Source organism: Anolis sagrei, chromosome 1, assembly GCF_037176765.1.
Source record: "Anolis sagrei isolate rAnoSag1 chromosome 1, rAnoSag1.mat, whole genome shotgun sequence".
Classification (NCBI taxonomy): Eukaryota; Metazoa; Chordata; class Lepidosauria; order Squamata; family Dactyloidae; genus Anolis; species Anolis sagrei.
This window is the reverse complement of record NC_090021.1, coordinates 172090829-172117793: the sequence shown is the minus strand read 5'-3', so window position 1 is coordinate 172117793 and position 26965 is coordinate 172090829. Positions and strand designations below refer to the sequence as shown.

Here is a 26965-nt window from a genome sequence, read left to right as displayed (position 1 = left end):
TGTCCGAACGGATTCTCCCCTATGAACCATCAAGATTGTTAAGATTGTCTGGAGGGGCTCTGCTCTCGGTCCTCGCAAGTGCGCCTGGTGGGGACGAGGGACAGGGCCTTCTAGGTGGTGGCCCCTCAGCTCTGGAACTCCCTCCCAATGGAGATTAGAACTGCCCCTTCTCTCCTGACTTTTAGAAAACAGGTGAAAGCCTGGCTCTGGAAACTGGCATTTGACGAGTGACTCAATAACTCGTGGCTATATGGATGGATGGTGATGAACAACGATTTTATTGTGACGACTTGGCCATTGTAATTATATGATTGTATTTTTGGTATTTTAATGTGTTAGTGTATTACAGAATGTGATGTTTTTAAACTATTGCTTGTGATATTATTGTTGGAAACTGGCCTGAGTCCCTCCACGGAGGTGAGAAGACTGGTATACAAAAGTTCTAAATAAATAAATAAATAAATAATAAAATGTATATTGGTTTTAGACCCCATTTACAGCTGTAGGCCTGCCAAGTTTCAAAAGAATTCACCAATTTACTGATTTTTAAAGAATTATTTTAAGTTTTAACCACAACATTTTAAAAAATTAGACAAATTGCAAGAGAGGGTTCTGGGTATTGTAGTCACCGGTTGTGTCCATTTCCAGCCAATCAGAGTATGGACACAACCAGGCTTTTTTATTGGATGAGAAACAGAGAGAGAGAGAAACTTCAACTCACATCATGCTCTGAGAGAAACTCAGAGACTTTTCAATGCCCGTCCATGCAAGTGCTGCTGGGAAAGTGAGTTTTCAGCAGGGCCCTCTCTGGAAGAAGAGCTAGGAAATTTTCCAAAAAGAAATGGACAGATGCTGCTGCTTCTGGGGAGGGAGAAAAGACACTGCAATAATCCCATCTTCTCCAGGAGACCTGTGGCAGATCCCTTGCCTCAGGTCTATTGCAGACTTAACTCCTTCCTTTCCAGAACCCAATAAAATCTGGCTCTCTTAATGTTTTGCCAAGCTTTTTAGCTCGCTCCTCCCTGTTCTGTTTTTGGAGATTATATGAAACGAACCACAGATATTACAAATCATTTTCATTCAAATTGATTTGGGCCAAAGCCTATAATCCACCCATTGCTTTTCTGTTATGAAATGTATGTAGTGATCTCTTAGCCTAATAAACACAATTCAGTCAGAATCGTGATACATCTTCCTGCATATACTTGGGACTCCCCTCCAAAATGCAGAGAAGGTAATAATAATAATAATAATAATAATAATAATAATAATACTTTATTTATACCCCGCTACCATCTCCCCAAGGGATTTGGTGCGGCTTACGTGAGGCCGAGCCCACAATACATCAATAATAAAAACAATAACAACAAGTAATACAAAACAATAAAAATAAAACTCAAAACAGAAAATAAGCAATAAACATTAACAGTAACACAACGACATTTAAAAACCTATGCCTGGGCCAAATGTACTAATTAAAATTTAAAAATAATGCTGAGCATGAACAGGTGAAATATGACTAGGATAGAGTTCTCAGAGAGGGATGGGCATGCAGACACTCCTAGATCAATAATAAAGTGAATTTAGAGGACATATTGCTGGGGATTTCCTTATTCTGGGAAGGCACACTGGAACAACCATGTTTTCAGGCTCCTCCTAAAGACTGAGACGGGTCTCAGGTCATAGAATCATAGAATCAAAGAGTTGGAAGAGACCTCATGGGCCATCCAGTCCAACCCCCTGCCAAGAAGCAGGAATATTGCATTCAAATCACCCCTGACAGATGGCCATCCAGCTTCTGTTTAAAAGCTTCCAAAGAAGGAGCCTCCACCACACTCCGGGGCAGAGAGTTCCACTGCTGAACGGCTCTCACAGTCAGGAAGTTCTTCCTCATGTTCAGATGGAATCTCCTCTCTTGTAGTTTGAAACCATTGTTCCGTGTCCGAGTCTCCAGGGAAGCAGAAAACAAGCTTGCTCCCTCCTCCCTGTGGCTTCCTCTCACATATTTATACATGGCTATCATATCCCCTCTCAGCCTTCTCTTCTTCAGGCTAAACATGTCCAGCTTCTTAAGCCGCTCCTCATTGGGCTTGTTCTCCAGACCCTTGATCATTTTAGTCACCCTCCTCTGGACACATTCCAGCTTGTCAAGATCTCTCTTGAATTGTGGTGCCCAGAATTGGACACAATATTCCAGGTGTGGTCTAACCAAAGCAGAATAGAGGGGTAGCATTACTTCCCTAGATCTAGACACTATGCTCCTATTGATGCAGGTCTCAACACAAATTTAAGCTTCATATACAAATTATACATATTGCCATATGTACAATATGTTTAACAATTTTGTGCATGAAACAAAATTTGTGTACAGTGAATCCTCAGAAAGCAAAGATGACAGTATCTCAGCTACCCAGATGGACAATTTCAGATTTTTGAATTCTGGATAAGGGGTGTTTCAACTCGCATTCGGAAATCTCTTGTTTTTCATTAGCCTTGTTTACCTTGGGCAGGGAGAAAATGGAAAGGCCCTTTGTTTCAAGACTTTAGTGGTGCTTCCTCAGAGGAGTTCTTGCTAGCATCTTGGTAGCTAAGCAAAATGCAGTGGTAGGTATTACCATTTATCCTTTCTTATGGTGCACTATCACCTCTTTCCATCTCCGTCAACAGAGCCTGCCAAGAGAGTAATAATTCAATGCACAAGACACTGAAGGATATCGGCTCCCAAGCTGCGGTAGTTGAGACACTTTGTCATCAGGAGCTTTCAAGAGGGTAAATAAGTTGATTAAGGGAAGAGATTTGTCATGTCATTGTGTGTGTGTGTGTGTGTGTGTGTGTGTGGTGCAGTCTAGAAAGCACTCCACCTTTTTTGTGAATGCATTTCTTTCCACATGCCAGCGCTTTAAGATATTCTTTCCCAAAGTGTACATCACAGGACATTTTCAATCACCACGATTTTGTTACAGTTCTCTTTGCATAACATTTTGAAATTAAAGAATAAAACAGTCAATTGAACAGTTACCAAAACATCTCATCATAATATTTTAAGTTTATCTGAAATGTGCTTAATTGTGTATATTTCAGCATAGCATTTTCAGAGTGGGAAAAAAGTTAGTTTCTGGACTATGGCTCCTAGGATCCCCAGTTAGAGGGCTCAGTTAGAGGGCTATTAAAGGGCTTGAGTGTTCATTTTATGCCTTATTTTTCTTCCTTGGAATCTTCATTTGGGAGCAATCTTGATGGACATTCTGGATCAAATTAATCGGTGGTCCCTCCATTAGCCATCAGTACTTGTCATGGCTCTTGTGAGAAGTACATCATGATGGTCCATGAGACATACAAATTATATAGTCTTAAGAGGTGCCAGTGCTTTGATCAGAAGTGCTTCCATGATGTCTTAAACTTGGGTTTTTTTCTGGTGGAAGAGCGAGTTGATGATGACAACGCGCAAGGTTGTGTTTGGCACATATAGTGAAAAGTAGGATGCCATTCGAGTCCTGTCGAGTTTCCAGTCCTGTCTTTTCCTATAGTTTCTGGCCAAAGCCAAAATCTTGCCCAACTCTTGCATTAAAATCACCCAGGAGAGTGGTTGTGTCCTCATTGAGCATTTCAGATAGGATTGGCATCCAGCTAACTGTAGAATTTTTCCTTGATGTCTTCATCAGTATCTGGTGTTGGTGCATAGGCACTTATGATAGTTGTCTGCTGGTTTTTGGTAAGATTAATTTGGAGAGATAAGAGTCATTCATTAACATTGATTTGTGCTTCAGACAGATGCTTCACCAGGTCATTTCTGATAGCAAAGCCAACTCTGTGTTTTCAGTGTTCTTTTTCAGGCAGTTCCTTCCAGAAGAAGGTGGAGCCTCTTTCAGCTGTCCCTCTCCTGATCTCCGAGTCTCTTGGAGTGCTGCTGTATAGATATTAAAATCCCTCAGCTCTCTTGCAATAATAGCAGTCTTTTGTTCAGAATGTTCATTGTCTGTGTTATCCAACAGTGTCTGTATGTTTCTCATTCCAAAGTTCATTTGTCTTTTTTAATGGCAAGATGATGACACCTCTGGGGTCGGTCTATGTTTAGGGCACCTTTTCTAGCCTCCTCCTTATATGGGATGAGCAGAATGGATCCTAAATAGGACTGCTCCGTTGTGAATTCAGCTGCCAAACTACTCAATTGTCTCATACCTTGAGGTAGAATGACTGAATCCATATTTACTGTCCATGTGCGGTCTGTAGCTAGGGGTTTCCAGATTTCACTGTTCTGTCCCTGTCACCACTTGCCAATTGCCGTGGGATTTTTCTCGGTTTTGGTTTATCTTATGAGATGCCAATGCATAAATTTATTTTACATTGGTGCACAGCAACCAACACACTCTCCATAGAAAGAAGTTTTGATCCAATGGCATGGTCATCATGACAACCAGTGGACTTTTATCTGTTGCAGCCTTCACCTGCTGTCACAGCCATTGTAACACTTCAAAAAGTTGAAAACATAGACAAGACTGTTATCTGTGCAAATTATCCGAGATACTGTTTTCCTGTCTGTCTTTAGGAAGCTGTGAGTGGATGGGAGCAGGAAGGGAACCGTCTAGAATTAGTCTGGATTTGTTGAGTTTTTGAAAATTCTCGGATTTAGAATGGATTTTCTTTTTCCAATCAAAGGATGGGTTGCACAGTCAGTTGTTTAACAATAGCTTTAAATGCAAATCAGCAGTGAGTAAACTCTGAGTGTGTGTATGTGTGTCTTCAAGTCACCTGCTGCCTTTTGGCAACTGCTCTAATGTCACAGTTTTCTCGAAATACATTTGGCAATGACTTCATGAAGAAACTGATTCATGCCAACACAGTTCATGACTTCATCTGTCATAGAGTGTTCATCAATATTGATTAATTGCAGCTTTCCGTTGTCCTAGGAATTGTCTTTTTTCACCAAGGCTGAGCTGTGGTAGCTATTTAGCTATGTATACCTTCTGCATTCATATTATGTACTCTGTAACTGAGCTGTGGTCAGAAACCTGTGGACATATATTATAGTTAGGCATTGGCAATCGCCATCTTTCTCGTTAGCCATTTTCATTCATTAAAATAAACAAAAATACGCGGAGGGGGATTTTCCTTTCTGTTCTACCTCAAAATTATTAATGTCAACGCACATCCTATATGTCGTCTGCCTAGATGCAATTAATTCGAGATTCATTTTCCTAGAATGAAAGCACCTGAAGTGAGGAATAAGGCTCTCAAGATATCCTGCAGTGTAAAAATTGATGGCTTGCCAACTAAGATAAGAAATGTGAACCATTTTCAATTCCATGAAAGAACGTGGCAAGAAGCTAATTAATTAAGTCTATTGGGAGTTCCTTTGAAGCAGCCTGTGATTAAACACAAGGATTTATTGTGGAACAATTAGGTAAATTTGGCCTCAGGTATCTTCCCTCTGCTCCCAAGGGAACTCGTGATGAAATTCAGGTTTAGAGTTATACTTTATTACAGATTTATCTATTTTAATTGATTCAGCATTAGTTATATGTCTCAGCCAGAACAGCAAAGGCAAAGGACATATTATGTTAATTTGTAGACTTCCCATGAGTTAACTTTTTCTTTAGCTGAAAGAAAGAAACATAGTTTGCCTATGTGTTTCATTTGAGTGGAAATGAAATGGGATAAGGAAGATGAACGGTAATAGCCTTCATTATCTCAATGATCTTGGTGTCCTGCTTGAATCTTAAACACAGCACTCTCAAACTGGAAGGGATGATATAATAGCGGCTCCAGAGTGAAATGAGTGCAAGTGTTGTTTTTAATTGGAGAGACAGCCATCAAATTGAAAAAAGGCGTGCAGAGCTAGAAAGCTGGAAATTCACTATGAACTCCTCTCTCCTGGTATTCAGTAGGAGGGAGCCAGTGAACCCAATCCCACCCTAATTGGGTCTTTTTGCTTGTTACAAAAGAGTGTTCAGTACCAAATTACCAAGACTCTATGCTGAAGGTTTTTTATTTGTTTCTTCTTGATACTTTCACACTCTCTTGAGGAAAAAAATGTGGGTAAAGATCCTACTTATCAAATAAACTTCTGAATTATATATAAATGATTGAGGATATTACACCTCCATGTCAACACCACCCACACGTTTCTTGAACAATACTATTACTGTTCCGAACATACTAGGAGTTGTATGGGCTTTCTTATGCTCAATATGAACAAAGCACAGTTCCCTCCATGGAGATGGCAACTACAGGAAATATAATTGATTTCATTGGATTGATTCCAATGTGATACTAACTTGAAAACTTTACTGGGATTTTCAGTGTTCTGACTAGTGCTGGAGATAGATTTGGATAAAAACTGGCTATTACGTTCTTCAAAATGAGAGTATCATGAGTTTTCTCCTGGATCCATTGTTAACTTCATTTTGGATTTTCATGTGTGCCATTGCCTAAATCAGGCCTTCTCTGACACAACCTTGGATGCCACAAATAGTCCTCTGAAAACATCTACAAGTGACTCTTTAAATCATCAGACAGATTGGACTATTATGTTTATATAAATGAATATGGACATTTATCCATGACTAAGAGACATTGTTCCTCTATATTGTGTTTATAAGTAATAAGCCTGTCATATGACATCATATTTCTCTCATTCCCACCCCTGTCACAAGCGCGACTTGTGGGGACGTGGGAGAGGGCCTTCTCTATGGTGGCCCCTTGGCTCTGGAACTTGCTTCCTGGAGAGATTAGGCAAGCGCCCACCCTGGCAGTCTTCAGGAAGAGTCTAAAAACATGGCTGTTCCGATGTGCCTTCAATGAATGAACAACAACCCCTTACCTTGACCAAACCCTGTATAAAATGCCCTTTGACACACTTTATCTCAACCTCTAGTGTAATTAAACCCCATTGTTTCGTCCCATCTGAACCTCCTTCCAGATTCATTACACTACTTATCTCACCTAGGTTTTTAAATATTTTAATCCTTGCAGCTGGCCCTGCCCATATTGATCAATTATTGTGATTTTATGTTGCATCTTGTGTTTATTTTGTATTGTTCATTTATTATGAACAATACAAAGAAGAAGAGAAGGCTGGGAGGAGATATGATAGCCATGTATAAATATGTGAGAGGAAGCCACAGGGAGGAGGGAGCAAGCTTGTTTTCTGCTTCCTTGGAGACTAGGATGTGGAACAATGGCTACAAACTACAAGAGAGGAGATTCCATCTGAACATTAGGAAGAACTTCCTGACTGTGAGAGCCGTTCAGCAGTGGAACTCTCTGCCCCGGAGTGTGGTGGAGGCTCCTTCTTTGGAAGCTTTTAAGCAGAGGCTGGATGGCCATTTGTCAGGGGTGATTTGAATGCAATATTCCTGCTTCTTGTCAGGGGGTTGCACTGGATAGCCCAAGAGGTCTCTTCCAACTCTTTGATTCTATGATTCTATGATTCTATTTTTATTAGATTTTATTGATGAATTATTGTATGTTGTATATTTGCTTTGTTGTAATTGTTGGGCTTGCCCTCATGTAAGCCGCCCCGAGTCCCCTTGAGGAGATGGCGGCAGGGTATAAATAAATGTATTATTATTATTATTATTATTATTATTATTATTATTATTATTATTATCTGAAGGGCTGCTTCTGCTCAGTGCATTTCTCCAAATGGGGTAAGACAAAAAGAACAGTTCTTTATGCTGGATCAGTTTGGCATGAGGAGAGCTTTGTGGATGTTGCGGGACCTTCATCACACTTCCTGGGTTCCTGTGGATACTCTCAGGAGTGGAACTGTCTCTCTTAAATCCACATTCTGATCTGGATTACATGGCTATGTAGAAGCAGCCTCAGAGTTCTTTCCTTTCCCCCATTCAATTTCAAAGTGTAGTGGAACAGCAGCTCCTTTAAAGCTCTAAACAGTCTGGAATCAGGTTATCATAACCTCCTCATTTTAACTCATCACCCAAGATATTTGTCAGCTTCAACAGCCCAAATTATTGTCATTTCGCCTGTGAGTGTGATTTTTATTTTTTGCACATCATCTGGGATGATCTCTTGTGCAGATGTTTCTCTTCAGAAACTGTGCTGTTTTGTAGCTGTGCTTTTACAGGCGTAAGTGTTTTTAGTGTCAAGCTGCAGTTTACTGGAGGAGTCCCTTGCATAATATCAAAACTTATTCATTAGGTTGCCCCCACAAAAATAGTTTGTCCTGATGTTGTCACAGCAGCAGTAAACTTTATTTATGATCTTAAAAGTAAAGAATTAGATAAGCAAACCATAACAAAGAACTACTAGCTTTCAGAAAGCATAAAACATGGGAATTATTACTCAAGTTAGTATCTAGCTATCATCCCGCAAATTTTTGGTGTTCCCTGCCATCATTATCATGAACGCTGAACTGAACAAGCAGATCCTATGAATCTGTCCAGGTTCATGGGATGAAGGAAAGGAATGCCCTTACCTGTGACCAGGCATGTAGTCGGGGGGGGGGGGGGGGGGGTCAGCCCCCCCCCAAAAAAAATCTCATGGCGGTCTGCGAAAAGGCCTTACTGGTACATTATTTAAACTGTTACGTTTATTCATATCATGATCTGAGCATCATGCTCAATATATCTCATATGCATGGGGGTATTGGGGTAACAATACAAAAGGTTTGCTAGGGTAGACCCTCTTTCACTCAGACTCAGCCCTCCCCGAATCAAACTCAGCTCCCCCCCCCCCCCGAATCAAAATCCTGGCTACGGGGCTGCCTGTGACGTACAGCTAACCAATTCTAGCTCTAAGGCATCTCCTGGTGATGAGGACCTTAATCCTGCACATACAACTCTCATTATAGTCAGCTCAGGGTTGTGACTGTGCATCAAGAAGCACAAATTGTTCCATAGTTTTCAGCAGTTGAATTTAATATTCAGTATTCATGGCCTGCAGGCCAAATGAGGATAAGAAAATATTGTAACAGATACTGGCAATGTGGGAAGCAGAACCGTTCTGTAGAAAGGTCAACCACTCATCCATGAAAACACCATTAAGCAAAGGGCAACAGTGCAAACATGCAGCATTGCAGCTGGAAATCTAGGTTTCATATGAACAAGACTCATAGAATCATAAAATCATAGAGTTGGAAGAGACCATATGGGCCATCCAGTTCAACCCTCTGCCATGTGGAAAAACCACAATCAAGATACCCCTGACAGATGGACATCCATTCTCTGTTTAAAAGCCTCTAAGGAAGGGGCTTCTACCACAGAGTTCCACTGTTGATCAGCTCTTATAGTCAGGAAGTTCTTCCTAATGTTCTAATGGAATCTCCTTTCTTGTAATTGAACTCATTGCTCTATTGAGTCCTATTTTCCATGGCAGCAGAAATCAAACCTGCTTTCTCTTCCTTGTAACATTCTTTAAAATATTTAAATATGGCTAAATATTTTGACTGCTTCCACCATTCAAAGTGCAAAGGACGGGCTGCACCAACCAATGCAACTGTAATAGCTGAATACTATGGAATATTGGGAGACTGGTCCATAGCTGGGTGGTGGTGGTGAATGGCTCACCCTCCCCCCCACTACCAAAATGTGTCAGGTTAAAAAAACTGGTTTACTCATGAATTTTGATTGGTTAACCAATTCATGAGTAGAACAGGGTTTTTTTTTTTATTTGACACATTTTGGGATGGGGGGTTGAACCTTTAACACCCCCCCCCCCCAAAGGCCTGGTGGGAGATACAGTTTTTAAGCCTTTTCTGTTATAGAGTGCAGGTCCCTCAACAAAGTACATCTCCAATGATTTCATAGCATTCAAACTGCATTCACCGGACAGTGCAGATATACCCTTGGTTGCACAGAACAATAGTTTATGTATATCCGTGTACCACACCTTATAATAGAGGTGGTCAATGGCTTGGAGATGGGGGCCAATTCCTTCTCTCTCTCCTGCTCCCCCTCCATGACACTTTATGGACCACCTCTGTAGTAAGGTAAACTATCTTCTAGGCTTGTTTGATCCCCAAAAAATGGTTCAAAACTCATGTCGGATATAGAGGGCACTGGTGGTTCGGATTTAGTCAATTCCGATTTTCACAGAAAAAAGTTCCAAACTTTTCAAAACTTCTGAGACTCCCTAATCCTTTGTTAATGGTTTCAGAGTGTTGTTTCCTGTTTCATTGGGTGGTCTTTACATTGAAAGTAGTAGTTTTATTCTGGGGGAGGGGGAAGCAAAGGAAAGAAATCCATGCAAACTGGGTTAAACTGCTGCTCTCACCCAGGGCTAATGGGGAGAGAAAGGGAACTTAAGGAAATCCATCCAAACTGGGTTAAACTGCAGCTCTTGCCCAGGACTGACGCGGGAGAGAAAGGAAACTGAAGGAAATCCATCCACACTGGGTTAAACCGTTGCTCTCACCCAGGACTGATGTGGGAGATAAAGGAAACCAAAGGAAATCCATCCAAACTGGATTAAACTGCGGCTCTCACCCAGGACTGACACGGGAGATAAAGGAAAGCGAAGGAAATCCATCCACACTGAGTTAAACTGCGGCTCTCGCCCAGGAGTGATGCAGGAGGGAAAGGAAGAAAAGCTGAATCATTTCCGACTCACTTACTGATTCGTAAGAGAAATGGCGGAAAAAGCTTCGGAAGGGCAATGGGACTTCCGGTTTCCTTAAAAACTTCAAAATTGCTTCAAAAAGGAAATATTTCTGAATTTATTCTGAATTACGAAGATTCCGACTGAACCTAACCATGCCTACTATCTTCGTTTCAGTTCTTGTCACTATCTTGAAAGGGACTCCACTTGGTGTGGGACTTTGGATCCTTGAGGGATATTTTTTTGCATGTTTGGGGGCTTTCTGGGTTTTCCTAGGAGGAAGGGACTTGTGAAAAATTATGCACAGTATTTTTTAAAAAATTTAAAAACAAGTTGGGAGATGTGGCCAGAAAAGTGAGGTCCTGGGGCTATATGCCACCTGTGAATGACACTTTCCCCACTCCTGCTCTATACCATATCCTCTTAAATTTGTAGCCCCTTTCTGTCCTAATTTTTTTTATTATAATTTTTATTGAGGTTTTACAGAGTATATATATAGTAGGGAGGGGTGTTGGGTAAGGATATCAAGGTAGAGGGGGAAGGGGAGAAGGTGCGGGGATGGGGGGCAGGATGGATAAGGGGTTGGGGAAGGATAAGGGTAGTACGATTGGGGGGGGGGTGTTGACTTCCCAATCTTCCTTCCGACGTTCTTATCCTTTTCTTGTCTTTAGTTTTTCCTTCGTTTCTTATCGCGGCTCTTCGTCCTGTCAATTTTTCCTTAATGTTTCTTAAATTAAGTTATGCTTTGTTTTGCCTTTCTAATCTTCTATTAAGGCCCTGTTTCTTCCTTCTCGTTGTTGGTACTCATAAAGTCTTCAAATTGCTTCCAATCTGTTCTTTTCATAGGTGTTCCTGTATACTCTTTCAGGTAATATGTTAACTTGTCCATGTCTTTCAAGTCCCAGATTTTATGTAACCATTCCTCTGTTGAACTAGCTTCTTTCAGTTTCCATTTCCTGGCATACACAATTCTGGCGGCTGACATGAAGTAAGTAAAGAGGATATCTTGGTTGGGGTCTAGTTCTATGTCGTCAGTAATGCCCAGCAGGAAGTATTCCGGTTTCATTTGGATCGTGATTTTTAGTATTTCTTGGGATAGGTCTTGAATTTCCTTCCAGTACCTTTTGGCTGTGGGACAGGTCCACCAAAGATGATAAAATGTCCCCACTTGGGAGTCACATTTCCAGCATTTGTTCAAAGTTTTCTTGTACATTATATTCAGCTTTTGGGGAGTCATGTGCCATCTGTATATCATTTTGTAGTGATTATCTTTTAATTCTGCCGCATATACGTATTTCATCTCCATATTCCACAGTTGGTCCCATTCTTTATATGTCCCAAAATTTTTATGTGGCCCCAAGTATGTAGCTATATAAGGGAGAATTCATAAATCAACATGAAGAACTCAAATCTGCAGAAAAACTGTACTCTCCAGATTTCTAAATGTTTCCAGTTAAAGCAGAATTAGGACAGATCAGAGGACAAACTTCAATCCAAGTTTTTAGAAAGTGTACAAATGCAGCAGGTTGAGGGGTCAGTCATATGCCCCTTGAATCCTTGGGAGGCTTGTATTTTTTAAAAAAATAATAAACCCAAAATTGCATTTGAAAAGGCAGGTGTTTGTATGTTAAAAGCCCTGTAGTAGATGCAGACATGAAAACAAAAATAGGACTCTTCATCACAAAAGGATGCAAAAGCAGCCTTGGAGGAGGGCTTATGCAGCCCCAGGGATAGAGTTTGACCATCCCTATAATAAAAGGTTGAAACAGAGGCATTTAGTCATCTAGGCTAACCAAGAACCTTTTTATAGAACACCTGTTATAATGCAACAGTTATTTTTACTTCCAGTAAAAGTATACCTGACCTAAAATTACAGCTCATGCATTCTTAGACTACCCCCCCCCCCCCCCCCGTGGCTGACAAGAGGGCTTCTGTGATAATGCATCACTCACTTTTAGACTACACTCTGGAAAAGATAAAGAATCATTTCCCCCTTTCTTCTCTTTTATTATCCATGATCTATGCAAAGAAGATCTGCCACTGTGCCCAGACTTCACTGAAGCTTACAATGTGGATCTGGGAAACTACTGATGCTCACAAACACTTAAGATCACAATTTCATCTACACTGATGTTACAGAAGGATATTCCACAAGGAGTGGGAAAGAGAGCTCACAAGGTTTTTAGACAATTTCAGTTGAATTTGTATTTGTCAGAAAATCATTTTTATATTGTTGAGAGTATTTTAATGTACATATGCAAACATAAGTGCATGAATTCAATGGATTCAACAGCATAGATATATTGAAGACAACATGGAAGGCTATCACATGAAGCTGCCATCCTGTGGCATTTGCATAACCAATGGTCCTGGGTACTTACCAGAATGGTCACCTTCCTTACTGGATACCTGTATAATGGCACAGCTACTCCACTTTACCTCTCAATAGCTGGATTTCCTGTTTGGCAGGAAACTGTGCCCTCACCCAGGTCCCTTTCTAAAGTCATTTTGGTAGAAAATATTTTTTTTCAATTTTGTGCAGTCTGGGGGAGGGGATACAAAATGGAACTTTTATTTGCCTTAATAGGGGAATGGGAGATGGTGGGAAGAGCCAGATATTCCCATTCCCTAATGACATTTTTGTGTAACAGAGGCATCCAGACTTTGTTGCACCAGGTTAATACCAGAACTATAACACAATCAGTGACAAGCAAGCAGTGGATGTCATACAGTGTTGACCATCATCAAAGGTGACGGTCCTGCTTTTGTGCTGGTTTGCTACCTTTGTACCATAAATCCATGGTTATTAGTTCCCAGTGTTTACACAGAATTAAACACCACTGTGTCTAAAGAGACTGTAGCAAATATATTATTATTTGGAACACAACAAGATGAGTCCACAGCAGACAAGATTACTCTGCTGGCTGTTGTATTGGATCACACGTTGGCACTTCCCAAGTGTCTAGGATTGTGTGATGTATTGGCAAATAATGCATGCAGATCCCAGTAAGGTGGCCTTCTGCAGGTGGCAAATGGTAGTTTTGTCAGCGTTGATTGTGTTTAAGTGCATGCCAAGGTCTTTAGGCACTGCACCCAGTGTGCCGATCACCACTGGGACCACCTTTACTGGCTTGTGCCAGAGTCTTTGCAGTTCGATCTTTAAATCCTCATATCGTGTCAGCTTTTCCAGTTGCTTCTGTTCAATCCTGCTGTCACCTGGGATTGCAACATTGACAATCCATACGATTGTGAGGTCAGGAGTATTCTGCTTCAAAACTCTGTCTGTCTAAATTTGGAAGTCCCAGAGTAGCTTGACGTGTTCATTTTCTGTAACTTTTTCCGGTTTGCGATCCCACCAGTTCTTTATTGCGGGCAGATGGTATTTGTGGCACAAGTTCCAGTGAATCATCTGAGCAATGGTGTTATGCCTCTGCTTGCAGTGTGTCTGCACAATCTATTATTATTATTATTATTATTATTAGTAGTAGTAGTAGTAGTAGTCGTAGTCGTAGTAGTAGTCGTAGTAATAGTATCATGCTTTATCTGTCAAAAAAAGAGACTCAAACTGATCCACAATAAAACTAATATAATTTAAAATCTAAAAAATATACAAATATTGAAAGGGAATTAAACATTAACAGTATTAAAAAAATAAACTCTTTAAACCCTTAAAACCAATTGAAATTCTAAAATCACAGTACCCTCTGATTTTATCTTTCAAACCTCCTTCTTTAAAAGCCTGTCTGAATTTAAAAAAGGTTTAACTTGTCACCTGAAGGACTTTTTGTATATATTTCAGATTTCAATATTAATGTCAAAAATACATAGTATGATTTTACATAGGGTTTGTGTTACCTTAGAACAGTAAAGACACATATCGCTTAAGTAAAATAAACAATAAATATTAAATAACCAGAAAATAAATAAGGTGTAAACTGGGAATCTGCTATTGCAACACATCCAATGAAGTGGTTTGAAACAAGTATAAAGGGTGGGGGGGGGGGCATTTTGGCTTTCCTGGGAAGAAGGCAGTTCCAGTTGAGGGGCAACCACCAAGAAGGAAGGCCCTCTTTCTCATTTCCACCAAAGCCAGGCCCAGGCAGATTCATACAGGAAATGCAGTTAGCCAAATAGCCTGGACTTGAGCCATCTAGGATTTAAAAGTTCAAAACCAGCACTTTGAATTGTGCCTGGAAACAAACTGGCAGTCTGTGAAGCTGCTGCAATAGGGGGGTTGTCCAATCCCTGTAGCCAGACCCAGGGAGCCGTCTAGCCATATATATTTAGGCTACTGCTTCAGTAATATACCAAGCTGCACATTACATGCAAATGTACATAAACAAACAGTGCCCAACTGCCCTTTTTGCCACATGAAAAGAAATGCCTGGCAGTGAGTTTGTATCACCTTTCCCAAGTATCCTGTTTCTCATAGAAATTACTTTTCACTGAAATCGAAAGCTCTTAAACTGTACTTTCTAGATGCATATTTTCCAGATGAATGAACTGTGGGGTTTTTTAAAAAAACGAAAGAGGGCATGTGTACTGACCATGCAATTGTCAATTGTTCTTAGTGTAAAGATGTAAACCATTGATTGTTTTCTCCTCACATAGTGTAGATTTCTCCCTGCTGCAGGTCAAAATGGTATGTCTCTGCAGTATTCTCTTCATTTTTGAACATCATGTGTAGGAACCAGTGTTTTCCGCATAGACAACATTTTTTTGTGCATAGTAACAGTGTTTTCTGGACAGGGAATCATTTTTCTTCAGAGAAAACACTTGGTTTTTCATAATGAACAAATGTGTTCATGCAAACAAACTTCAGACACTTCAATACTGAATCATAGAATCATAGAATCAAAGAGTTGGAAGAGACCTCATGGGCCATCCAGTCCAACCCCCTGCCAAGAAGCAGGAATATTGTATTCAAATCACCCCTGACAGATGACCATCCAGCCTCTGTTTAAAAGCTTCCAAAGAAGGAGCCTCCACCACATTCCGGGGCAGAGAGTTCCACTGCTGAACGGTTCTCACAGTCAGGAAGTTCTTCCTCATTTTCAGAGAGAGAAAATGTTCTTGTGTTATTCTTCTCTCATTTGTGAGCCACTTAAATACCTTAAGGTAAAGGTAAAGATTTTCCCCTGACATGAAGTCCAGTTTTGCCCAACTCTGGGGGGTGGTGTTCATCTCCATTTCTAAGCTGAAGAGCCAGTGTTGTCCATAACCTGGTCATGTGGCAGGTGTGACTGCATGGAGTGCCGTTATCTTCCCACCGGAGCAGTACCTATTGATCTATTCACATATGCATGTTTTCGAGCTGGGGCTGTCAGCGGAAGTTCATGCCGCTCCCCGGAATCGGACCTGCAACCTTTCGATCAACAAGCTCAACAGCTCAGTGCTTTAACCCACTGTGGCACTGGGAGCTCTCACTTAGAAACCTAGAAATGAATAATTATGAATATTATTTGCATATCTAGTTTAGTGCAACATAATGTGACCGAAAAACTTAGTTATATTACTGGGTTGGAATGACAGGGAACACATTTAAAGCCTGCTGATAAGTTTGGAATAGAGCCAGAAATTGATCCCTATTCTCCTTTGGTGTGTTAACCACAAAGCTATCCTTTCTTAATCAATTTTTTGAAATCCCTGCGAAGCTTGTGAGAAACTTCTGCCTCCCTAATTGCCCATTGATTTGTTTTTCTAAAGAGAAGGCAAAGTTTGCTCTGTTAGTTGTCTCTATTTCATTTGACTGTTGACAAAGAAGAATTAAAGATCATAAGACAAAACACCTTTGTTTGCTCCTTGTCAACATTGTTTTAGTAACAGTACTTAGGCGGCATTGATTGTATTGAACATGTTAGGAGTTTAAAGTTTTTCTCTGATAAAGTCTGTAAATTGTTTTAACAGTGAAAACATGATATCACATGATGCACAGTCCTCTTCATCAATTTATATATCATTTATTTATTTACAGTATTTATATTCTGTATATCAATAACCTGTAGGAAGCTGTGTGCAAAGGATCTGCAGACACTTCCTTTCATAAGACAGGATTTCAATCATTTTTGTTCATTCTTTATTTCTCCATATGCATCAGAAGTGTGGTACTTGATGTGTGATGGTACACCCATCAGGTCATGGGCAGCCCACCCTCTGTTAAAATATTTTAGGTTTCCCATTGAAAGAAGTGGATTAACCAGTTGTGGTGTTGGCATTGCCAGAAGTGGTCAAACAGATTGTAGGTTTTCCATTGAAAGACCATAAATGTTCTCTAGAATCATAACCCAATTCTGCCATGTAGGAAAAGCCCAATCAAAGTATCCCCAGTAGATGGCCATCCAGCCTCTGTTTAAAAACCTCAAAGGAAGGAGCTTCCACCACACTCCAAGGCAGAGAGTTCCACTGCTGAACACCTCTTACAGCTAGGAAGTCCTTCCTAATGTGCAGGTGGATCTCATTCCCTGCAATAGGAGCCCCCGGTAGCGCAGTGGGTTAAACCCCTGTGCCGGCAGGACTGAAGGCTGACAGGTCGCAGGTTCAAATCCAGGGAGAGGCAGATGAGCTCCCTCTATCAGCTCCAACTCCTCATGCGGGGACATGAGAGAAGCCTCCCACAAGGATGAGAAAAACATCAAATCATCCGGGCGTCCCCTGGGCAATGTCCTTGCAGACAGCCAATTCTCTCACAACAGAAGCGATGCTCCTGACACGACAAAAAAAAAAAAATCCTGCATTTTGAGCCCATTGCTCCATTGAGATCTAGTCTCCAGAGCAGCAGAATACAACTTGCTACCTCTACCTTATGGCATCTTTGCAAATATTTAAACATGGCTATGATGTTCTCCACTCATCTGTCCCTTCTGCAGGAGAAACATCTCCAGCTCCTCATAGGACATCCTCTATATTTACTGTGTTTCCCTTTTGATTTAATTTGTTTTTAAATTTTGAAACTGTGCACTTCCACAAGACCAAAAACATGCTTTTATATTTCTTCAATTGGTTAGACGTCAGGAAGTTGTGTGGTTGTGCAAGACCAGCCAAAATAAAATTTTGACAAGGGGAAGACAGTGACATGGGTAAACAGTCTAACAATTAAAATTACTTTTTAGCTACTTTAAATTATTGTGTATATACTTTAAAAAATGTTAAAATGGTTGCAAATATCTCAAAAGCATTATTTCAGGTATAATGACGATCAAGTCATGTTTTAGGACACTTTTGGCCCATTTTCATATGTGTAATGCATGTACAAACACTAATAATTAAAAATAAGTAAAAGTTATAGTTTAACAACACATTACTATTTAAATAGTACTATTTAAATAACAAGAAATAGCAATGGGTTGCTTCTTTTAAAAAAAAATACAAAACCAACAACATTCCAATCTTTAGCTATGTAGGATGACAATAATTCAGTTTCACCAGCATGGTTTGTTTTAAGTATTTTAATAAAGCAGTAAAGGACAACATGTTTCAAATATATATCCCAGTTGAATTGGATGCCGCTTGCAGCATGGAACACCAAATACAATGGCTGTTAAACATGTAGATTCATCCAGAAAAATCATTATTTGTATTAGTATTAGACTTCCTGGGGAGGTGGGAAGAATGTGAATCCTGCATAAAACATGCATTAAATCATTGACTTGTTACAAGATTTTCTTTTCCAGACCCAAATGCTATAAAGGTAAATGAGGGGTTTTCTGTGCTGATTACAGAAATTGGTGAAAAGATTGTTTGTTTTATTATTGATTTTTGACTTGGTAGTATTGTGAAAGGGGTTTTTGTAAATGTTCGAGAGAAAAATAGCTTTGAAGAAGCTTGTTGTCAGTGCGTCAGCAGAACAGAAAAGTATCAGCATAGTTTGCAGTGCCGATAGATTTTCACAGCCAAATTTAACAAGGAAGTAGATGAACAGATACTAGGATAAAAGTGGCATTCTCTGGATTTCATTGCTTCACGTTCTCCATCAAGCAGGCCACTATGTAATTACAGCCAAATCTTAGCAAAGACTTTCAAAGCCAAGTAATGTAATAGAGGATTTAGCATTGGATATATAGCGAGCAGTTGGACCCCCTGGTCTTCACAGTTCCCAGATTTGCTTGGAATCAAATAAAATGCAAGGAAAGCTTTGCTAGTCAGAGCAAAGGCTGGTGTAATTCAGCATACGGCTTTCTGCAGCAACTTACCAGATACTTCCACAAAGTCCACAAGCGAGCAGAATGGCAATTACCTCTGAATTCAGCATTACAATTACCTATGAATGTACTGGTTCTTTTTAGCCATTCTGATAACTATGGATGAATCTCTGCTTCATGTATATATTTAATATCATGTTAAATCGGGGTGGAAAACTTTGGCATATCCAAGGGTATTTTTTGTTTCCCCACACATAGTGCAAGCTGCACATTGCCAGTGTCACAGTGCTTCTGAAATTCAGCAACAACCTAGGAAATAAAATGGAAAACCTGCAACAGAATACCTCCAAGTTCCCTTTAAAGCATTTTCTGTTAGTTTAAATACATTTTAGCTATTTCCCCACAGTATTTCAGCAGTGAGTTTGGCCCCTAAAATTTAAGAGTGTGTTTTGCACCAGGATCGTGGCGCAGCTGGCTCATGAGGTCATGAGTTTGAAGCCGGCCCGGGTTAGAGTGGGTTTCCAACCAATTGTGTGTAGCCTGTTGTCGACCTTTGCAACCCAAAAGACAGTTGCATCTGTCAAGTAGGAAAATAAGGTACCACCTTAAAGTGTGAGGAGGCTAAATTAACTTATTTACAAGGCCATAAAGAAGACTCCAGCAAAACATTCCAGCGGGGAATGTGGAAGTGCTTCATCAGACTTGCAGCTGGACGATTAAAGTGACAGCTCCCCTGGCGGCCAGAAAAAGTTAAATAGCCTCTGTGTATGTCTGTATATGTTTGTATGTCAAAAATTGGCATTGAATGTTTGCCATATATGTGTACACTGTAATCTGCCCTGAGTCCCCTGCGGGGTGAGAAGGGCGGAATATAAAAGCTGTAAATAAATAAATAAATAAATTTTGTGAATACATCAACCTTGGCAGGCCCATGCATACTACAAACCACATGTAGAGGCACGTCTATGGATCTTTAAATTGGGACCAGTCCAGCATGCTCTACCCCAAATCGGGCCCAATCAGACCCCAATGAGAACTCCCTTAGATGCTCTGGAGATGGGAGGGAGTGGGCACCTATGAGTGGCCATCCTAAGTGTCCTCCACCCTCATATCATGACAGTCTCTGGCACAACACAGCAGCTACCCCTTCCCCATCATTTACTTTGACTCCAGCCTGAGAGTCAGTGCACTAGGGAAGGAAAGAGAGGAGGAAATCTCCCATTGATTCACAGTGCCTTCTCAGTGTTCTCTATTACTCTGGTTGACTTCAGTCAAAGCAATGAGGGTGGAGAGAATAGTTGCAGTGTACAACCATAGACAGGAAAAGCAGGATGGCAATCTGGATAGTTTGGCAGATTCTGGTTGGCGACTGGCCATGTTAAGGTGATCTTGCCATGCATCACTGTGGTCATCATTGTATACTGTGTCATTTAACAGGATAGCACATACATTAATTATGTGCTATTTCAAGAAGCATCTTGGACTTTATGTCATGAGGGAGGCAAACCTATCACATGATGTCGTGCACATCCCACTGCCAGTCTGCCAGTTACCATCACTTACCTTGTGTGATCAAATCATTTCTCTTCTGTACCAGTGACAATTGTTTCTGCTGAACCAAACTGGCCACTGTCCGTGGTTGGAAAAGTGTTGAAGCTGCCAGCACTAGCAAACATGCTGCTGTAGGAACTGCCAGGATTCACCAACATCACATCCTACAGAAGCAGCCATATTGGCTGACTGTCACTCGAAGTCTAAAAGAGGATAGCATTGTTCTCAAAAATGGTTTGTGTCTCATTGATAATGTCTTTAGGTGGTCTTAACTTGGAGCTGTGCATGACAGCTACTATATTCTCTCATTTTCTTCTTTTAATGTGTAGTAGCTTGTTGGTTTGTTTTGTAGTTTGAGAAATGCTTATCATGCGTCCCTGTATTGGGAGTTTGAGCACATGTGGTTGTGTCAAAGGGCTTGGCTATAAGCAATAGATTTGGTAGTATGTTCTGGTGCAAATAGAAGAATGCAAGAACATGTAGAGCTCAGTAGACATATGATATTGTGTAGTATTTAGATGTCCACTTTGTAGCTGTGTAGCTCAGTGAATTTTGTCTTTAGGAATATCTATGCAGCATTCATGATCCATGAGGTATAGATTAGTGTTAGGATTCACTGCATGTTAACAAATTCCTCTTTGATCTGCAAAGTTACTTTGATGTTCAGGCTTATTGCTTCACTCACATATTTGAAGAAGTGCTGCACATATATATATATATTATCCATATATACCTTAGGTTTATACTGAATAGATTTCAACAATGAGCTTAGAAATGTAAATTTTTTGCTTGTAGTCAAGGACAACTTTTTAATTCAACATATTGAACAGTAGCTCATGGCAGTAATGGTTCTTCCAGGGTTGTGCACTGGTGGTGAGGGGAGGTGGACAAAATCTGCTGGTATGTTCCCAGTGGGATCACCATTTGACACCACTATGTGATACCATCAGGGAGTGACACCAAAATTATTACCTATAAAAAGTTGGTGCAGGGAACTTTATTGTTTTTAATTGCAAGTTATTTCTTGCAATTAGAAATAACTGCAAAACGTTGTATGTAAACCCAGCTTACTAGAAAGCCAAAAACTTATAGTGATTAACTTTTTCAACCTTCTAATGTGCATGGACTTTGTTTGGAGCTGTCATTGTTATCCAACTACAATGAATGCTTCAAACCATGTGGTTTTGTCTGCATTGACATTGTAGTGTGTTCATTGTACAAGCTATTGTGTTTGTGACTGCTGGTGTTATTCTATAGTCATTGATTTTGTCAAATTTTCAGGTATTTTAGATATAGCATTATTGTATGATCTGGTATGGAAAGAGGTCCTAGTATGCATTATTTCCCTGGGTGACACCAACTTTAGTGACACCACTGCTTGTCCCTTCAGTGCTTTATTTCCATCAAGTGTTCTGCACCAACAGTAATAATAATCCAGTGGAGGTTGCCACAAGCTTAATGGCAGAACTATAAAGCATGGTTCTGTCCACCCTAGAAATAGTTGTGCTTATAGAATTTGGATTAGAATTATGAGTGGAAAAATCATTCCAGTCTTTGTCTTTGAAAAAATGAGGGGGGGGGGGCACTGTCATATTTCTCCTTTCCTAACCTATCCATCAAATAACATTTATATATAAAGCACGCACTTTTGTTATTCTAAAGCTATTGCAACAACTTCATAGAAGGAAATGCATAGATTGATAGGAAATGGCCCTTAGGACCTTTTCACACTGACTGCTGGAATCATCTCATATTGTGGCGAATCTGGGGGGCATGGGGAACCCGGCACCCCACACCCCGCATCATCCAGCTTACCCATAGAACAATCCCACAGGGGGAAAGAACTTAGAACAAAACAACTAGGTTGTAACTGATGAGTTCATCAGATGGAATAAGAATCAGCGGCATGCTCCTGTTCACCACTACTTTAAGCACAGAGTCCATCAGAAATAGTAATACGTTGTGTAATGGGAGCTGGCGGGTTCCGTGCTTAAAGGGATGGTGAACTGGAGTATGCTGCTGGTTCTTCCTCCATCTGATGAAGTTGTCAGTTACAACTTAGTTGCTTTGTACTAAGTTCTGTACATACAACACTCCTAGGCTTAAATTATTGCCAATATTTTAATTAGCTTTTTATCACTAATAAAACTGTTGTCTTTTTTGTTGCATGTTGCTTTTTGGTATCGGCCTGTTTTACCCAGTGTATAGTAGTTTTGCTAAAGTTTAACTGTTTATTGGTGAACATATCTTCATGAAGACAGATTTTGGAAATTCTTCAGACTCAATGGATTAATTTCTTCATAACCTATTCAGATTTATTCCTAATAAAATGATACAGATGTATAGCTTTGTGTATGCTCCTTGAATTTTAAGTTTGTGTAACTGATAATATGAATGTGTGACAGATTCTTTTTCAAGAAACAGGAGTTTTTTTCTGTACCTTGGGACACACAGATCTGAATAGCCTCTGAATTGTTTTCAATTTGGCAAAAAATCAAGATGGGCAGTTAAACTTGTGTACAGAGTAACTGGTTTATCATCAAGACTAAAATCCTGTAAAAGTGTTCTGAAGCTGTAAATCTAAATCCCTTGAAGATGTCCAGATTTGAGAGTACTAGCAGTTTAAAATTGTAATAAAGTACAAACTCCCCCCCCCCCAAAAAACCCAAAAAAACTGTTGTCTTTATTCAAAGACTGACCAGCAATGATATTGGATGCTGGTGATGTGAACCTAGGGAATGTTCCCAGGAGATGCTATTCTGGTTGCTTCAGGAGAACAGGATACCTATTTAAGATGTATTAGTGGAGAGTTCTATTATGTGCCTCATGTTTTGGGGTATCGGTACTTTTCTCATTTCAAAGTGGTTTCCCTGGTACAGTTGCTGGTAGAGACAATTTGTAGGATGTTTGGTAAGACTCTGTTTTATACACACCTTTGAGTGAGGTTCAGTTCATTCCTGTTGGGGACTATGCAGATTCCATCACCCATAGAGTCATGTCTCCACATGGTTAAAGCAATGGTATTCCCCATAGTCACCTACAGATGTGAGAGCTGGACCATAGGGAAGGCTGAGCGAAGGAAGATAGATGCTTTTGAACTGTGGTGCTGGAGGAAAGTTCTGAGAGTGCCTTGGACTGCGAGAAGATCCAACCAGTCCATACTTCAAGAAATAAAGCCCGACTGCTCAATGGAGGGAAGGATAGTAGAGGCAAAGATGAAGTACTTTGGCCACATCATGAGAAGAAAGGAAAGCTTAGAGAACACAATGCTGCTGGGGAAAATGGAAAGAAAAAGGAAGAGGGGTGGACCAAGGGCAAGATGGATGGATGGGATCCTTGAAGTGATTGGATTGACCTTGAAGGAGCTGGTGGTGGTGACAGCTGACAGGGAGCTCTGGTGTGGGCTGGTCCATGAGGTCACGAAGAGTCAGAAATGACGGAACAAATGAACAACAAGGAGTCATGTCTGGTGGGCATTTAAAAGAGGGTCTTCTTGATGACTGCTCCTAGGTTGTAAAACCCCCTTCTGAGAGAGGCTAAGCCTGTACTGGTTTATTTATGGTGCTTATGTATCACTTCTGATTCCAATAGAGTCCCCAAAGTGATGTACCAGGGGGAAAAAACAAATAAAGATATTATAAAAAATTCAGCTACTTTGCCTCCTACTGATGAACTATTATCACATCTCCCAGTGATTTTTATGATATGAACTGATATGAGATATAAACCAACATTAGCCATGATATTACAATCTTAGAACATGCATCAACAGATGCCTTCCTGTTGGAACGCTGTTTGTTTGAAAAAGTTAGGTGGATAGAATTGACAAACCCCTCAGAAGTTTTCATGAGGCAGGTCTCTGAAGAAAGGCTGACAGAAATGTGGCTTGCCCAAGGCAATGCCAAGAGCAGTAGAAAATATTTGAGAAAGAGAATATTCTTTCTCCCTGTCCTGTTTCTTCAGCTGGCAAATGGTAAGAGAACGGGTGATGATGCCTTGGCTAAAAGTTGTGAGCCACTAAGGACCTCAGGGTAGAATTGGCTGTTCACAGCACCATACCAAAAAAGCAGGACAACAAAACAAAATTGGGTATCTTTGAACTATCTCCCGATTTGTTCAAGAAACAATGGTCAAAATAAACTGAAGGGTAATATGGTGTCACAACCAGGGCAATGCACATGGTTGTTATTATTATGAACATGTATTCTGTCTTTTTTTCTTTCCCCCAGAGGCTGTTACCCTGTGGTGCTTAGGCGGGTGGGCTAGGAAATGTCTTCGAGGCTAGTAGCTTTGGTGGAATTACTAAGAAGGGTTTCTGGGTGTCGAGGATGCTTGTGGAATTTTCTTTCTGCTTGCCTTTGGTATCCGGTCAGGAATTATTCTTTGAAGATCTGGCAAACCTTCTGCTACACTTCACGACTAACTTCAAAGGGAGACGCTGTGATGTTCCCCCATCTCTTTCTCTCAAAATCATCACTGAATTGCATGATGTAGACACAGTCTACATCATGATGTAGAAGGCAGTGTCGTCCAAAGTGAAGATCCATCCTCTCATTTGCTCCCTCCTTATATCAAACCTCTGTTTCTTCTTGCTTTCTCAGTCTGATGCCAACAGAGGCTTTTTTTTGGCTAGACAAAAAGCATTGGAAGCTACTGAGCTAACAGATGGTTGAACAACTCTCTTATGTAGCCTCATTCAAGTACAAGCCAGGACTCCCTTAGATAGGAGGGGACAGAAGTCGTTTCCAACAGCATCTGCAGCTCAGAGATTCAGAGCTGGTAGATTTCCCCTAAAGTATAAATGGATGGAACTTAGTCTTAAAGAGCACAAGTTATCGGTCACAGACCTTTTGTTTGAATTAAGCGTTTTGGAACAAGGATGGCTCATGTTGACATACCCTTATCTTCAGAGGTCATCTCATTAACTTGTTCTGACAACAGCGCATGGAAAAGAGGCAACTTGACTTCTCATCTCTACAACTGAAGAGCTGGAAGAGAAGAAGGCCCTGTTCCATTTTTGTCCAAGACTTTCCAGATGAAGATGATGAATATAAATCAAGTGGAGCTGTAGATGCTTTGAGATGTTTTAATTTTCCTACTGGCATGCAAATAAACTCGGTTGAAATATGGCATAACTAACCTGATTTCTTCCCAGCACCTTCCCAGGAAGCCTAAATGTGTCCATTTTGTACTGCAGACCCTTTTAAAATAGCAGCAGAAAGTGATGCTACTTTCTGTCCCCATTTTGAGAGGAGCTGTAATGAAAGACAGAGTTATGGAGAATAGTGCAGGTTATGGGATGTTCATAGAGGCAAGGATTGCGGGGGGGGGGGGGGGAGTATTGTCATATGTTTTCACAGATTTCATAGAATCATAGAAGCAAAGAGTTGGAAGAGACCTCATGGGCCATCCAGTCCAACCCCCTGCCAAGAAGCAGGAATATTGCATTCAAATCACCCCTGACAGATGGCCATCCAACCTCTGTTTAAAAGCTTCCAAAGAAGGAGCCTCCACCACACTCCGGGGCAAAGAGTTCCACTGCTGAACGGCTCTCACAGTCAGGAAGTTCTTCCTCATGTTCAGATGGAATCTCCTCTCTTGTAGTTTGAAGCCGTTGTTCCGCATCCTAGTCTCCAGGGAAGCAGAAAACAAGCTTTCTCCCTCCTCCCTGTGGCTTCCTCTCACATATTTATACATGGCTATCATATCTACTCTCAGATTTATGGGGATTTTGTGTGGTTTGGTCAAATGTGGCCTACAAGTTGTATTTTGGCCACTTCAAAAGCAAAGTTATAACAGCTACAAAGCCAAATCTAGTTCCTTAAATGAACTTATATTACACCAAAACTCCATCTTGTTCAGTGCCCTTTTTCACATAGTCCAACTGAGAGATTAGAAAATTGCTTTTTAAAAGGAATTTATTCCTGTTTCTCAGTCTGTTTGAAAAGTGATTCATTATGTCTTGTCACTATGTCACAAAGAAGTGTGTTACTAGTTGCATTTCCCAACAATTATTTCAATTATTAATCCACAAACAAGCAACATATATAGGTCATTTTCTGCCAAAATGCAATTAAAGATCTTGAAAATGATCTTGAAAAATAAAAGAATACAAAAACACAGAGAATGTAACTTTATCGCACATTAATTGCTGCACCTCCACTATCATTACTTTCTTGCAAGTTACTTTGTTACTTGCAATGCATTACTTCCATGTCTTGGTCTTGTAAGATGCTTGCAGGGGTAGGAATGTTTGAGTGTATACCGAGACTGAAAAATAATCAGACATAGAGGAAAGTGAAATTCAGGCCTCTTCCACACTGCACTATATCTCAGGATCTGATCCCAGATTGTCTTCTTATCCCAGATTATATGGTAGAGGAAACTCATATGATCCAGTTCAAAGCAAATAACCTGGGATCAGATCCTGGGATATAAGGACAGTGTAGAAGGGGGCTCAGGCCCTGTAATACTGTCATATAAAATCCAGATTATCTGCTTTGAACTGGATTATATGGCAGTGTACACTCATTTAATCCAGTTCAAAGCATTGAGGTTGGTATCCCCCCCCCCCCCCCGAAAGGGTCTTTAACTAGATTGTACTTACTTACTTACTGACTTACTTAGGCGATCCCTTGTTGGCCAAGTAGGATAGTCTTCCAGGATTCTTGTGGGTCCATAGGTGACTGTGGAGCCCTATTCTTGACCTGCATCATCTC

General features: G+C 40.5%; 1 protein-coding gene across 5 annotated transcripts in view; it reads left to right on the top strand.

The window, feature by feature from the left end:
- ERBB4 (erb-b2 receptor tyrosine kinase 4) overlaps positions 1-26965 on the top strand; it is a 1155234-nt gene that overhangs the window by 538047 nt on the left and 590222 nt on the right. The gene's annotated exons all lie outside the window — the stretch shown is intronic.